General features: G+C 43.4%; 1 long non-coding RNA gene across 1 annotated transcript in view; it reads left to right on the top strand.

Moving 5' to 3' along the window:
* Positions 1–211: 211 nt before the first annotated feature.
* The window catches only part of LOC124553598, a 39,518-nt gene continuing 26,086 nt past the window's right edge, over positions 212–13,643 (top strand). Inside the window, exons 1-2 of the long non-coding RNA XR_006968071.1 lie at positions 212–370; positions 12,701–12,727. This is a non-coding gene — a long non-coding RNA (uncharacterized LOC124553598). The remainder of the gene's footprint in view (positions 371–12,700; positions 12,728–13,643) is intronic.

The raw sequence follows: 13,643 nt of genomic DNA on the forward strand, positions 1-13,643 counted from the left end.
CCTTAACTTACATGTACCAATATATGATGGCCAAAATGCAATAAGCGTGTCTAAGTTATGAAAGGAGTAGAAAAGAAAAACAGGAAGAGACTGCTACATCTGATACTCAGTAAAGACCTCGACAAAGAATAATCCTACAAGTTGAAGTTTTGATTTAGTCACAAAACCTGTATTGTGTAATTACATCGCTACCTCTGTTGGCAGGGCACCTACTACATGCATCGGTACTGTACACGACCGATCACCCTAAAAAAGTTCGTCGCCTTACCTTACGGGAAGTATAAATTGTACATGAAGGGTCTGAAGGATGGAAAAAGACAAGTTTGTGTGCAGCTGGTCATCGATATCTACGAAGTCGGATTTTTCCAAGGTAAGGATTTGATCTTTGAGTAACACATGATCACGAGTAATTGTTTCAGTAGAGTTATGAAATTCCACAACCGAGGGCTTCGCGGTCATTGAAGAGGAGGACGTAGCAGGTAAAAGTCCTGTTGGTAGAAAAAGTTTCAGTCGTAATCATATAGCCGAGAAGCGAAAAAGAGCCGGCTGCACACAGTGCCCTCCCGTCACTGCCACCGGCTAAAGCCAAGCCTGCCTCGGCGTTGTCTCCTGGAGAGAGAGAGTTTCCTCCTTGAAGTTCGATGTAATACACAGCAGTCAGCTGCATTTATGTGAGTGGTGTACCTGATGATGTAAACAAATTTATGTTCGTACATTCCAAGCACATACAACATGACAACAAAAAACTTCACGTAATGGCAATGGGAAACAAGTACAGTTCTTCTGGATTGTTACAGAAAAAAGCGTAAAGAGCACGTGCAAATACACTAATTTGTTCTGAAGCGATATTGCAATTTTCTGTTAGTTAAGCCATAGTTTCCAATGAAACTGTGAGCCGGACCGAGACTCGAACTCGGACCTTTGCGTCTGGTGGGCAAGTGCTCTCCCAACTGAGCTACCCGAGCACAACTCATGCACCGTACTCACAGCTTCAATTGTGCCAACATCTCCTCTCCTACCATCTAAATTTCACACACGTTCTCCTGCGACGCGGCCGCTGTGATCGAGCGGTTCTGGGCCCTTCAGTCCGGAACCATGCGGCTGCTACGGTCTCAGGTTCGAATCCTACCTCGGGCATGGATGTGTATGACGTCCTTAGGTTAGTTAGGTTTATGTAGTTCTAAGTCTATGTGACTGATGACCTCCCATAGTGCATATAGCCATTTGAACCATTTTTTCTCCTGTGAATCATGCAAAACTAGCACTCCTTAAGAAATTATATTGCGGAGACATGGCATAGGCATAGGCATGTTTTCAGAAAGAAATTTTCACGTTGCAGAGGTGTCTGCTCTGATTGGAAACTTCCTGGCAGGTTATAGCTGTGTATCAGGCCGAGACTCGAACTGCGGACTTTGGCCTTTCGTGCGCAAGTGCTCTACTGGCTACGCTACCCAAGCACAGCTCAGACCCCGTCGTCACAGCTTCAGTTTGGCCAGTATCGCGTCTCATACCTTCGAAAGTTCTATTGGAAACCATGCAGGAATAGCACTCCTGGAAGGAAGGTTAGCTGGCAGAGCACTTGCCCACGAAAGGCAAAGATCCCGAGTCTCGGTCTGGCATACAGTTTTAGTCTGCCAGGAAGATTCAGAGGAGCGCATATTCCACTGTAGAGTCAACATTCTGGAACCATCCACCTGTCTGTGACTAAGCCATGTCTCTGCAATATCCTTTCTTCCAGGAGTGCTAGCTCTGCAAGGTTCGCAGAGAGCTCCTGTGAAATTTGGAACCTAGGAGACGAGTTACTGGCAGAATTGAAACTGTAAGGGCTGGTCGTAAATCATGCTTGCTAGCTCGGTTGGTAGAGCAATTGCCCGCGATAGGCAAAGGTCCCGAGCTCTAATCTCAGTCTGGCAACATAGTTTTAATCTGCCAGAAAGTTTCATATCAAGTGCAGAGCACATGTCCGCATAAGGCAAAGGTCCTTTGTTCGAATCTCCGTCTGGTACACAGTTTTAATCTGCCAGGAAGTTTCATATCAGTGCACACTCCGCTGCAGAGTGAATATTTCGTTCATAGTTTCCGATGTTTCCCATGAACCACGGACTTGCCGTCGGTTTGGGTGGCTTGTCTCCCTTAACCGTACATATCTGTACTGCGTGTACTACAACAATGGAGCGATGCCTGTCGAGAAGCCAGACAAACATACGGCTCCTGAAGAGGGCCGTCACCCTTTGCAGTCGTTGCAGGGGCATCAGTGTGGATGATTGACTCATGTGGCTAACCAAGACGGCATTGCTGTCCTGCTACTGCGAACAGCCTACAGCAAGGGGAAACTACAGCTGTAATTTGCCATTTGGCATGTAGCTCTACTCTATGGTTAAATGGTGATAGCTTCTTGTTGGGTAAAAATTTCTGGGGATGAAAGAATCTCCCATTCGGATCTCCATGCAGGAACTACTCAGAAGGATGTAATCACCAAGGAAAACAAATCTGGCGTTCTACGGATAGGATTCTGGAATGTTAAATGCCCTAATCAGGCAGGTAGGTTAGAGGTTTTAAAAACGGAAATGGATAGGTTGAAGTTCAGTATATTGAGACTTAGCGAAGCTCGGTCTCAAGAGAAACAGGATGAATGCAGGGTTATAAATACAAAGTCTCAAAGGGATAATGCAAGAGTGGGTGTAATAATGAATAAGCAAATAGGAATGCAGGTAATCTACTTGAAACAGCATAGTGAACGCATTGAAGTAGCCAAGATAGGCACTAAGTTCACACCTACAATAGTTGTACAAGTTTATATGCTAACTAGCTCTGGAGATAACGGAGAGACTGCATAAATGTATGATGAGAAAAAAGAAATTATTCAGCTAGTTAGAGGAAACGATAATTTAATTGTCATGGAAGACTGCAGTTTGGTGGTAGGAAAAGGAAGAAAAGCAAAAATTTAATTTCGACTCACGGAAAGAAATGAAAGAGCAAGCCGTCTGGTGGAATTTTGCACAGAGGATAATTTAATCATTGCTAACAATGGAAATTTGTAGTAAGGTCTTATGGGACCAAACTTCTGAGGTCATCGGTCCCTAGGCTTACACACTACTTAATCTAACTAAAACTAATTTACGCTAAGGACAACACACACCCATGCCCGAGGGAGGACTCGAATCTCCGACGGGGGTAGTGGCGCGGACCGTGACAAGGCGCCCAGACCGCTCAGCTACCCCGCGCGACCATCGCTAACACCTTGTTTGAGAATCATCAAAGTAGCGCGTATATATGGAAGACTCCTGGAGACACTGGAAGGTTTCAGATTCATTACATAATGGCAAGAAAGGGATTTCAGAACCAGATTTTGAACTTTAAGACATTTACGCGGTTAGATTGGACTCTGACCACAATTTATTGGTAGCGAACTGTAAATTAAACCTGAAGAAACTGCAAAAAGGTAGGAAATTAAGGAGAAGGAACATGGATAAGTTGAAAAAACTAGAGGTTGCTGATAGTTTTAGACGAAGCATTACGCAGCGGTTGAGTAGAGCAGGGAAAAGGAATACAGTAGAAGACAAATGGATAGCTATAAGAGATGAAATAGAGAAGGCAGCAGAGTGTCAAATAGGTCGAAAGGCAAGGCATAGTAGAGATACTGAATTCAATTGACGAAAGAAGAAAATATAAAAATGCAGCAAACAAAGCAAGCGAAGGGGAATACAAGCGTCTCTCAAAATGAGTTGGACAGGAAGTGTTAAATGGCTGAGCAAGAATGGGTAGAGGACAATTGTAGGAATGTTTCACTAGGGGAAAATGGATTCCGCGTACAGGAAATTTAAAAAGACTTTTTGAGAAAAGGGAAGCAACTGTATGAATATCAAGAGCTCAGATGTAAAACCAGTCCTAACCAAGGAAGGGAAAGCTGAAAGGTAAAAGGAGTATATAGAGTGTCTGTATAAGGGAGACGAACGGAAATATTATAGCCAAGAAATTCAGAACCCAGGATATAGCAAGGAAAATCGTCGTGTCAGTGTTTTGGGACAGGAAAAGAGTTTCGCCCGTTGATTTTTTGGAAATAGGTGGGACCATAAATGCTGCAAGATACTGTGAGGTCATGAAGAAACTTCGCAGAGCCATACAAAACAGACGTGCCGACAACGATACTCTGTCTCCTCGATGAGAGCGCGCGTCCGCACACCGCTCATTCAACGCAAGAGTGGTTGACTTCGTTTGGTTGGGATGTTTTAAGCCAACTCTGTCACAGCCCCGATCTGACACCTAGTGACTATCATCTGTTCACTAAACTGATGGTCCAAATGGCTCTAAGCGGTATGGGACTTAACATCTGAGGTAATCAGTCCCCTGGACTTAGAACTACTTAAACTTAACTAACCTCAGGACATCATACACATCCATACCTGAGGTAGGATTCGAACCTTCGACCGTAGCAGCAGCGCGGTTCCAGACTGAAGTGCCTAGAACCGGTCACACTGGTCGGCCAATAAACTGAAGAAAAACCTTATTGGAAAACACTTTTCCGACGACTACGAGGTGAAAATCGAAGTGAAGAACTGAGTGAGAAAGGCGGTGGGAGACGTCTATGACACACGAATCAAAAAACTCGTCCTAATAATGACAAAATGTGTAAAGATACATGGTGATTGCTTGGAAAAATAATGCAACACCTGTACTACAATGCATCTAAATTTTATTATGATAAATTTAATTTTTTGCACCTCAAAAAATTTTTGTAATCTTAGTTTCCGGATTAGCCTCGTACGTGGATATAGATGCTTCACTAACGTAATGCTGCCCAAAAACCTTTTTCCAGTAGCAAATAAAATGATAGATACTACGGCATCATTCCATGACACGCTGTAACACGCCCATGTACGTAAGATAATACAATTTGTTTCATCTTATGGCAAGTCGCGTAAGGGATTCATTTGCTTCCAGGGTCTGTAGCAGGAACACTGAAATTCTTCTGTGATGTGGCCTTTCCACACAGCGTATGGATTTCGACAACGATCGCCCATTAGCGAGCGACGGAGGTGGTTTATGCATAGGTACCAGACTCCTTCGGCAGTGCAGAGAGTAGGGGGAAGGCCCTGATTGTACATGTGATGACGTTACACAATACCAAAGAAATAATTTATTAATGTTTCTGAGGACAGTTTCCAGTGATAGACCTGTCAGATAATTATTAAAAGTTTTTTGTGCCAAAGTGGCTTCAGGTCACAGCTATGCTGGTGGTAAAAGGAGGATTCTACATTGACGAGAGGTCCTCACAGATTTCGATTTTGTGCACACTTGTAGCAGATGGAGTTCAGTGCACGCACATAAATTTTCTAAGACAGTACGACAAAGAACTCTGAAATATAAAAAAAAAAATGGTTCAAATGGCTCTGAGCACTATGGGACTTAACATCTAAGGTCATCAGTCCCCTAGAACTTAGAACTACTTAAACCTAACTAACATAAGGACATCACACAACACCCAGTCATCACGAGGCAGAGAAAATCCCTGACCCCGCCGGGAATCTAACCCGGGAACCCGGGCGTGGGAAGCGAGAACGCTGAAATATCACCTTTCAAAATTAGCAGATCTCCAAGTGCAGTTAAAGACAATTTTCATTATTTCGACGAATTCGTCGGTTTCTCAGCACGTTAGTACGTTCGATGGTTCGAATCTAGCTAGTAAAATAAATACAGGGTGACACAGGATAACGGGAAAGTTTGAAATGAGTAGTGGCAGCCATGCGCACGTGGCAGCACTGCGGGTTCGTGATAGACAGCAAGTAAACAGTTCGCCATTTCACTAATCATGCGTCTGTGGAACGAACAATAGCGTGCGTTAGCCATAAAAATGTTTTACAAAAACAATGATAGTTTGCTAGCGGCACAGAGGCAGTTTCGAAGTTTTTGTAATTTAGGATGTCATGATGTCGTTCCGTCGAAAGACGCGATAAAATGTTGGATTAATAACTTTGAAGACACTGGACCTGCCCTCAAAAAGAAACCAACAGGTCGACCAAGAAGTGTGCGTTCTCCAGCGAACACTGATGTTGAACGCGAGTCTGTCTTACGGTGCCCACAGCGTCAATTCGTAAGCTAACAGCAGCGATTGGAGTGTCCCGGGAGAGTGTTCGCAGAATCCTTCATCTTGATTTAAAATTTCATCCGTGCAAACTACAGATGGTGCAACAATTTACGGACCACGATTTCCGATTACGATTAGGATTCTGTCAACAAATGGTAACAAAAATAAACAATGACGATGAATTTCTAAAAAAAGTTGTGGACGTCAGATGAGGCACAAGTAATGTGAACAAACGGAGCTACCGCTACTGGGAAAACACAAATCCTAATGACGTTCATGAGCGCCCTTCACACGCTACTAAAGTGACTGTATGGCGTGGTGTTTCATCACGTGGGATTATCGGACCGCATTGTCTCGCAAATGAACAACGAAACACAATAACTGTCAACGCCGATCGGTTCGTGGAGATGTTACGCACTTTCGTTACACCTGCATTGAACAACTTTGCAAACGTTCAAGAAGCCTGGTTTCAACGTGACGGAGCGACATCACACACTACACGGCCATCAGCGGCATATGTGCGAGAATTGTTTGGCTACCGTATGATCTCACGATTCGTTAAAATACCCGGGCCTCTTAGATCGCCAGATCTATCCGTTTGTGACTTTTCTCGTGGAGCAAAGTCTACACGACTCGACCAAGAATCCTGGACGAGTTAAAACAGAGAATTTGGGATGCAATCCACAGTATCCCAGCTGAGATGCTGCAGCGGTCTATGAGGAATCTCAGCAGCAGGTTTCATGAATGTATTCGTACAGGACGACGCCATCTAAAGGACGTAATTTTTTAAAAATGAGAAATGCCATCAATGTTTCCTAAATGGCAAAGTTGGAAGGTTTCAGTTACGATGAATGCAATTTATTTCCTTCATCACTTCTAGTTTTATTGGATTGTGGAAATGTTCCCGTTTTTCTGCGTCACCCTGCATCTTTTGATTTTTGTTAAAATTTCTATATTTATTAACAAAGTGTAATCTTAATTGACAGATATGGAACTGTAGTGTTTAATAAGAATAACATATTGGTTATTCGTTGCTACTGACAGTAAATTGAAATATGGCATACGAAGTCGATACATCAGATAGATAATGAGAAAGTATCATTTTCACAGACTCACTAGTGTTATTGAAATATGTAATTTTTTCATTGAATAAAATACGTTTTGGAATATTCCTAAGAAGTTTAAATTCATTTTTAGACATCTAGTAACCGTCAATAAGAGGATGCCACTTTTATTTCTTACTTAACGTTCGCATTTGTTGATAAATATTACATTTAAAAAAGTATGCTACTAGCTAGATTCCACTTTCGTGTTCATGATTGAAAATCCGACTATGCTACAAGCTGAGTTAGTCAAATGCTGTTTCGGTAACAACACTCGGAAGTCTTGTCACCTTCAAAGCCAATTTTGTTTTTTTTGTTTGACAACTACGTGGTGGCACCCCAGGTGCAAACTGCTTATGTCTCTGTGTCAGAATTGGTAACGTGAACATCCAAACGAATAAACCATATTGCCCTTAATTGTATTTTTTTCCCGTGTGGCTACATGGAGTATTCAGTGTACAAAACTCAAGCAGAGTCGGGGGAGCAACTTTCATGCCTCACAAGGCGTGCACTGATAAGAGTGGCTGTCATTTTGCACTGTCAATATTAGCCTGGACTGCTAAAGTAAATAAGACAAAACTAAGTATTCATTGCGGAGCGTTAGTTCTAGATCGCGCAGTGCTAATTTTGGCACTCTCTACCATCTGATGTTTTTGAGCATAAAGGCCTTCAAAAATATCTACAACCTGTATGAGTGGTGTCTTTACTTCCCGACATGTCCGAAAGAGCAGGCACCACTTAGACAGATACACAGCGATAAGCCGAAACATTACGACGACTGCCCACCGCGTCGCTGGACGCCGCCTGCTGGCGCTGCGGGCACGTGACGCAGTGATGAAAGTGCGTAAGTGGAGCAGCCACGGACGGCGGAGATACGGGCCGCACATGGGGAAATCCACCGAGGTAAGCGACTTCGACAAATGGCAGACTATTATTACGCAGAACTTGTGAACGAGTATCTCTAAAACGGCGGAGACGGTCGAATGTTCACGTGCTACTGTCGTGAGCATCTGTGGGAAGGGGTTCGACAGTGAAACTACTATTAGGCGCTGAATGGTTAGACGTCCACTATTCTTCACAGGACGTTGGGCTCGGAGGCTTCTCTGCTATGTGGAGCAGCATGTATGGTGATCTGTGGCACCTCTGCCGAAAGAGCACAGTGCTGGAGCACGCACAAGTGTTCCGGAGCATATCGTGCATTGCTCAACACGGAGCTCCGCAGCACACCACCCCCACGTGTTCACATGTTGAGGCAACGACATCGTCAGTTGCGGTTGCAGTGGGCACAGAACCATCGGGATACGACCGTCGATCAATGGAAAAGTGTCGGCTCATCGGGTGAACCACATTTTTGCTACACTAGGTCGATGGTCGTCATCGAGGTGAATGGCGGCTTCAAACGTGCAGCGGCCCACTGACACTGGCTGGTGGGAGCAGTATTATTGTATGGGGGACATTCTCCTGCCCTTGCGTGGCACCTGTGGTAGTAATCGGAGACACACTGACAGTTGCATACTGCCTGCATCCCTTCATGGCTCAAATGGCTCTGAACACTATGGGACTTCTGAGGTCATCAGTGCCCTAGAACTTAGAACCACTTAAACCTAACTAACCTAAGTACATCACACACATCCATGCCCGAGGCAGGATACGAACCTGCGACCGTAGCGGTCGAGGCAGGATACGAACCTGCGACCGTAGCGGTCGCGCGGTTCACGACTGTAGCGCTTAGAACTGCTCGGCCACTCCGGCCGGCCATCCCTTCATGCTCGGCGTCTTCTCCGACGGCGCTGTCATCTTTCAGCAGTGTAATGGTCCGTGTATCGGAGCGAGAACCGTGCTACAGTGGTTTGAGGAGCGATATAGTGAACTCACGGTGATGTCTCGGCGACCAAATGCGTCTGATGTAAATCCTACAGTAGCCATCTGAGTCGCTATCTGGTGCCATCACTGCGTAAGCAAATCAGCGGCCCGTTATTTACGCGAATTACATGAGCTGTGCCTACAAACCGTCGGGGCCACGCGGGGTAGCCGTGCGGCCTTAGACGCCTTGCCACGGTTTGCATGGCTGCCGGCGTCGGAGGTTCGAGTCCTCCCTTGGGCATGGGTGTGTCTGTGTTGTCCTTAGTATACATTAGTTTTAGATAGATTAAGTAGTGTGTAAGCCTACGGACCGATGACCTCAGCAGTTTGGTCCCATAGGAACTTACCACAAATTTCCAAATTTCCAAAACGTCGGAACCCTGTTACTCGAAATCAGTGATGCGTGTCGTTCAAAAGCCGGACAAACAGGCTATGAAGCAGGAGGTCATAATCTTTTGGCTCAGCAGTGTATATGCGCCGTCAGGGCTAACATCATCATTCAGTGCAGAGCACTCTTCATCCGCCCTTGCATGGGACTTTGTGCGATGCGGTGAGCGAAAAGAGGGAAGAGGGCTAGCGGACGCAACTTCGGTAGTGTGCGGCGAATGATGGTTGAGATGGCTCGGAGCACTATGGGACTTAACATCTGAGCACATCGGTCCCCTAGACTTAGAACTACTTAAACCTACCTAACCTAAGGACATCACACACATCCATGCCTGAGGCAGGATTCGAGCCTGCGTCTGTAGCAGCAGCGCGGTTCCGGACTGAAGCGCCTACAACCGCTCGGCCACCATGGCCGGCTGTGCGGCGAATAGGAATATGGATGTAGCACGGGTAGCACACTTGTGTAGTCAGCGCAGTTGTGTCTAACTGCTATTTCAAGGTAGCGTAGTTAGTTTATGCATCTTCCTGCTAAACGGAAGACCCGGTTTAGAACCCCAGCGTTGATAGAAATTTTCATTTGTCACCTATGAATTTTTTCGTTGCTCGAATGCGACGGAGGTCAGGATTTCTTCTGCCTCAATATTTCCTCTGTAACGAGTATATAATATGTGTCTTGAGTGCCACTGCTTGTATGGGTGCTCATAAAGTAACTGTGTGGTTACTATGTACACTATGTTGGGAATGACATCCACGAGTGACTGTACAAGGCTCAACCCACCTAATTTTATTGGGAATCCCTTTCTGTCCACCTGGTTATGGTATGCTTCTCATGTATGAAGCTATTTCAATATTTAAATCTCGAATAAATCATTGGCGTTTGCGGTACACTACATGCTATTCCCCAAAGAAAAAAGTCTGTTGGCGTAAACTCCTAGGAGCGAGGCTGCCATAGGTTCTTTGAGATGAAAATTTCACCAAAAAACTCTTCCATAAGACGCATAGTGTGTTGTAAGCTCTGTTAGCAGTAGCGTCATGTTGTTGAAACACTGAGTAGTTGGTTTCATCTTCCTTCAGATGGGCGATACAATCCTGGATCATTAAACAAAAACGTTTACTGTTCACGGTTTCGTGAAACAATAAACGTCAGACGATGAGCCGTATAATATCGCTAACCAGGTCCTATTATAAAACATCTTCCACAAGAGTAGCGAAACCTTACTTAGCTTCCGAGAGCTAGTATTCAGTATGACAACAGCACTCTATTATCTGATGGCATCTGACGTTACAAAGGATTCTAAGTATCTTAGGTTTTGATATTCAACACCTGTAGCAAGTGCCTACGAATATTTGCCCCTACATTTCTACATAAGTTACTCTTGGCCTCCTTTGAATCCAATGGGTACTTCTCTCTCTGACAGCTTCATTTTTTCCTCAGCCCGTCACAAACCTCTATCTTTTTAAAAGTTATTATTTTTGCTCCTTCTCACAATGGAATTTACAGAATGCAGATTTCTCCCGGCTGCCCATCCAGTGACCACGCAAGGCGTCCCACATCTGTCCCGCGCTGCAGCTGCTTCCCAGTGTGTACCTGGCTGCATTCTGTCCTTTTCAGCGAAAAAAAGTTTTGTGAACCACTTGCTATTCTCGCCGTGCAGTTCTCGACTTCCCACAGCCAGCCAGCAGACCCAGCTTACACAGAAACGTTACACACATCAGTCACAGCATAGACTTGCAATAATGAAGAACTTATTAGATTCCCAATCGCTGGCATTTGTTTCAGTTACATGTACACTTTCATTTATCGCTCGAAAATTGAATTGAATTTGTAGTCTAATTTGATGAATGGGTTATTAATTAGATTACAGAGCAGTTATGGGAGACACTGTTCCATAACACTGCCCCTAAATGTATTGGCAATATACATGCCATTTGGGTATACTGAGCGCACCCAAAATAGGGCAGCACACGCGTCTGGGCTTTTTGAATTTCTCGCTGTCATAAGTAGGCTTCTTAAATTTCCCATCATTCTAAAATTTGGAGAAGTGAGGTATTTCCATCGTCTTGGATATTTCAGTAGTTGCACTGTCTTGGATTTTTTAATTTCCTGCTTTTCCACCTTCGATTCCATTATCTTGGAATGCGATGTCATATACAAATAAGGGCAGCAAACTCTGTGACAGGTTTTGTCCCAGAGTGCTCATTGCATCTCTACTCAAGAATCTATCTTATTCTGAATGCAAGACTTTACTTTATTCGCAGCTAGTGTAAAGTGTACCTTATATATCTTTACATCATTAAATAGTTAATATCTTTAGTAATTAGCCTTGGAATAATTTCATTTTTTTAATTGTAGCTAGGGAAAATTTTCCTAACGTTCTTCAAAATATTATTTGTTAAACAAGGAACAACCTTTTGCCTTCCTAAGCCACTGACAGATGACAACTATACCTCACAAACACAGATAAAATTATTTGCAGCTTATGGCTAAATATCATTATAAATGAAACATAAACTTGTTTCTGTGTATGTTGCTGCAGTCAGAACAGATGAAAATAGAACAGAATTTACAATTTTAGCCTATTACTTATATAAATGAAACTTAATTTAAGAGAGGGGTAAAAGGAAATTAAGTTTGATCGTTTAAAACTAAGGTATCATCTTGTCTCACATATTTTTCTAAATCTCACAGACTTTTTAAATGATATCTTCCAATATTTAGGGTTACTTTGGATGAGTCTGAAGATCTTATATGAATGAAATTCAAGATATGCCTTGTGACAGCTGAACTCAAAAGAAATAAAACTAAGACAGATTTCACTGTAATGCCCTATAAACTTCAAAGGCATTGAAAGTGAATAACTAGTTCCAACTGGGCAAAACAGGGAAAGGAAAACGCCAGAGTGCTATAGAAAGCTGTTTTGATTGTTCACATAGGCACTGTGCTGAATGTGTTTTATTGACGTAATTTTGTTTTCATTTTATTTGTTGCCATGCAGATTTCTAGGACTGATAAAAATTACGCAATAAGAACATCGTTAATTGAAATTTGTCTGAAATTAAGTTTTTAAACCATCAGTAGAAAGTTTTCTTTTTTGCTTCATGATTTAGATATGTGTCTTTTGTGTACAAGCGACTGCCATTGCTGAAGAAACTTAGAACTATACTATTCTCCTGCACTTATCTCATTTACTTTTGTACATTTACATTTATTAAAAGCAGACTCTGTTGACTTTATACATTTACACTACTTTTCTTTCTGCAGCTCTGGGATTCAAGCCACCTTTGGGAGGTATGTATCGTCCACATAACCAAACTTTTTGTTATTGTTGCGGATATGTTCTCAGTTGTGCAACAGTGTCTTTACAGCATTATTTATTATGTGAGATGTTATATCTAAATCCAGTTTCAATGAGCTTGCCATGTAATCAACTGGCAACAAATGGTTCAAATGGCTCTGAGCACTATGGGACTTAACATCTGAGGTCATGAGTCCCCTAGGACTTAGAACTACTTAAACCTAACTAACCTAAGGATATCACACACATCCATGCCCGAGGCAGGATTCGAATATGCGGCCGTAGCAGTCGCTCGGTTCCGGACTGAAGCGCCTAGAACCGCTCAGCCACCGCGGCCAGCTCAACTGACTTCAAAAGCTTTTATGTATGTCTACTGAATCATTACTTCAGAATGTTTTGGTCCATCGTTTTGTCCTTCTACCTGAGGTCTCATTCCAGAACAGTACTCACCCAGGACGCTGGACATGATGATTGTACAAGAATTATGCTGTAATAAATAATACAAAAGAACTGTTAACATCATGACAATTGCTATTCTGATAAAATTCTCGTGACAAAATGGACAGAGTTACCACACACTCTGAAAACAAGCAAGAGGTTGGCAATTATTAAATTAAATCTTTAATGCTTGTTTTACTGTTTTATTAGAAAATAGTCACAGATGCGACTGTTGGGCTGAATGTTAGTTTGATACTCTTTGAAAGGAGATGAAAAAGAGACATTTTTCCCTTCTGTGGGAGAGTTGTTGGATTCCTTGATAGAGTAATCCCCCACCCCACTGAGTCCCAGCATTGCCAGCTATTGGACCCAGCAAGGTGGCGCAGTGGATGGCACACTGGACTCGCATTCGAGAGGACGACGGTTCAATCCCGCGCCCAGCCCTCCTGATTTAGGTTTGCCGTGATTTCC

Source organism: Schistocerca americana, chromosome 11 (genome assembly GCF_021461395.2).
Source record: "Schistocerca americana isolate TAMUIC-IGC-003095 chromosome 11, iqSchAmer2.1, whole genome shotgun sequence".
NCBI classification, from domain to species: domain Eukaryota; kingdom Metazoa; phylum Arthropoda; class Insecta; order Orthoptera; family Acrididae; genus Schistocerca; species Schistocerca americana.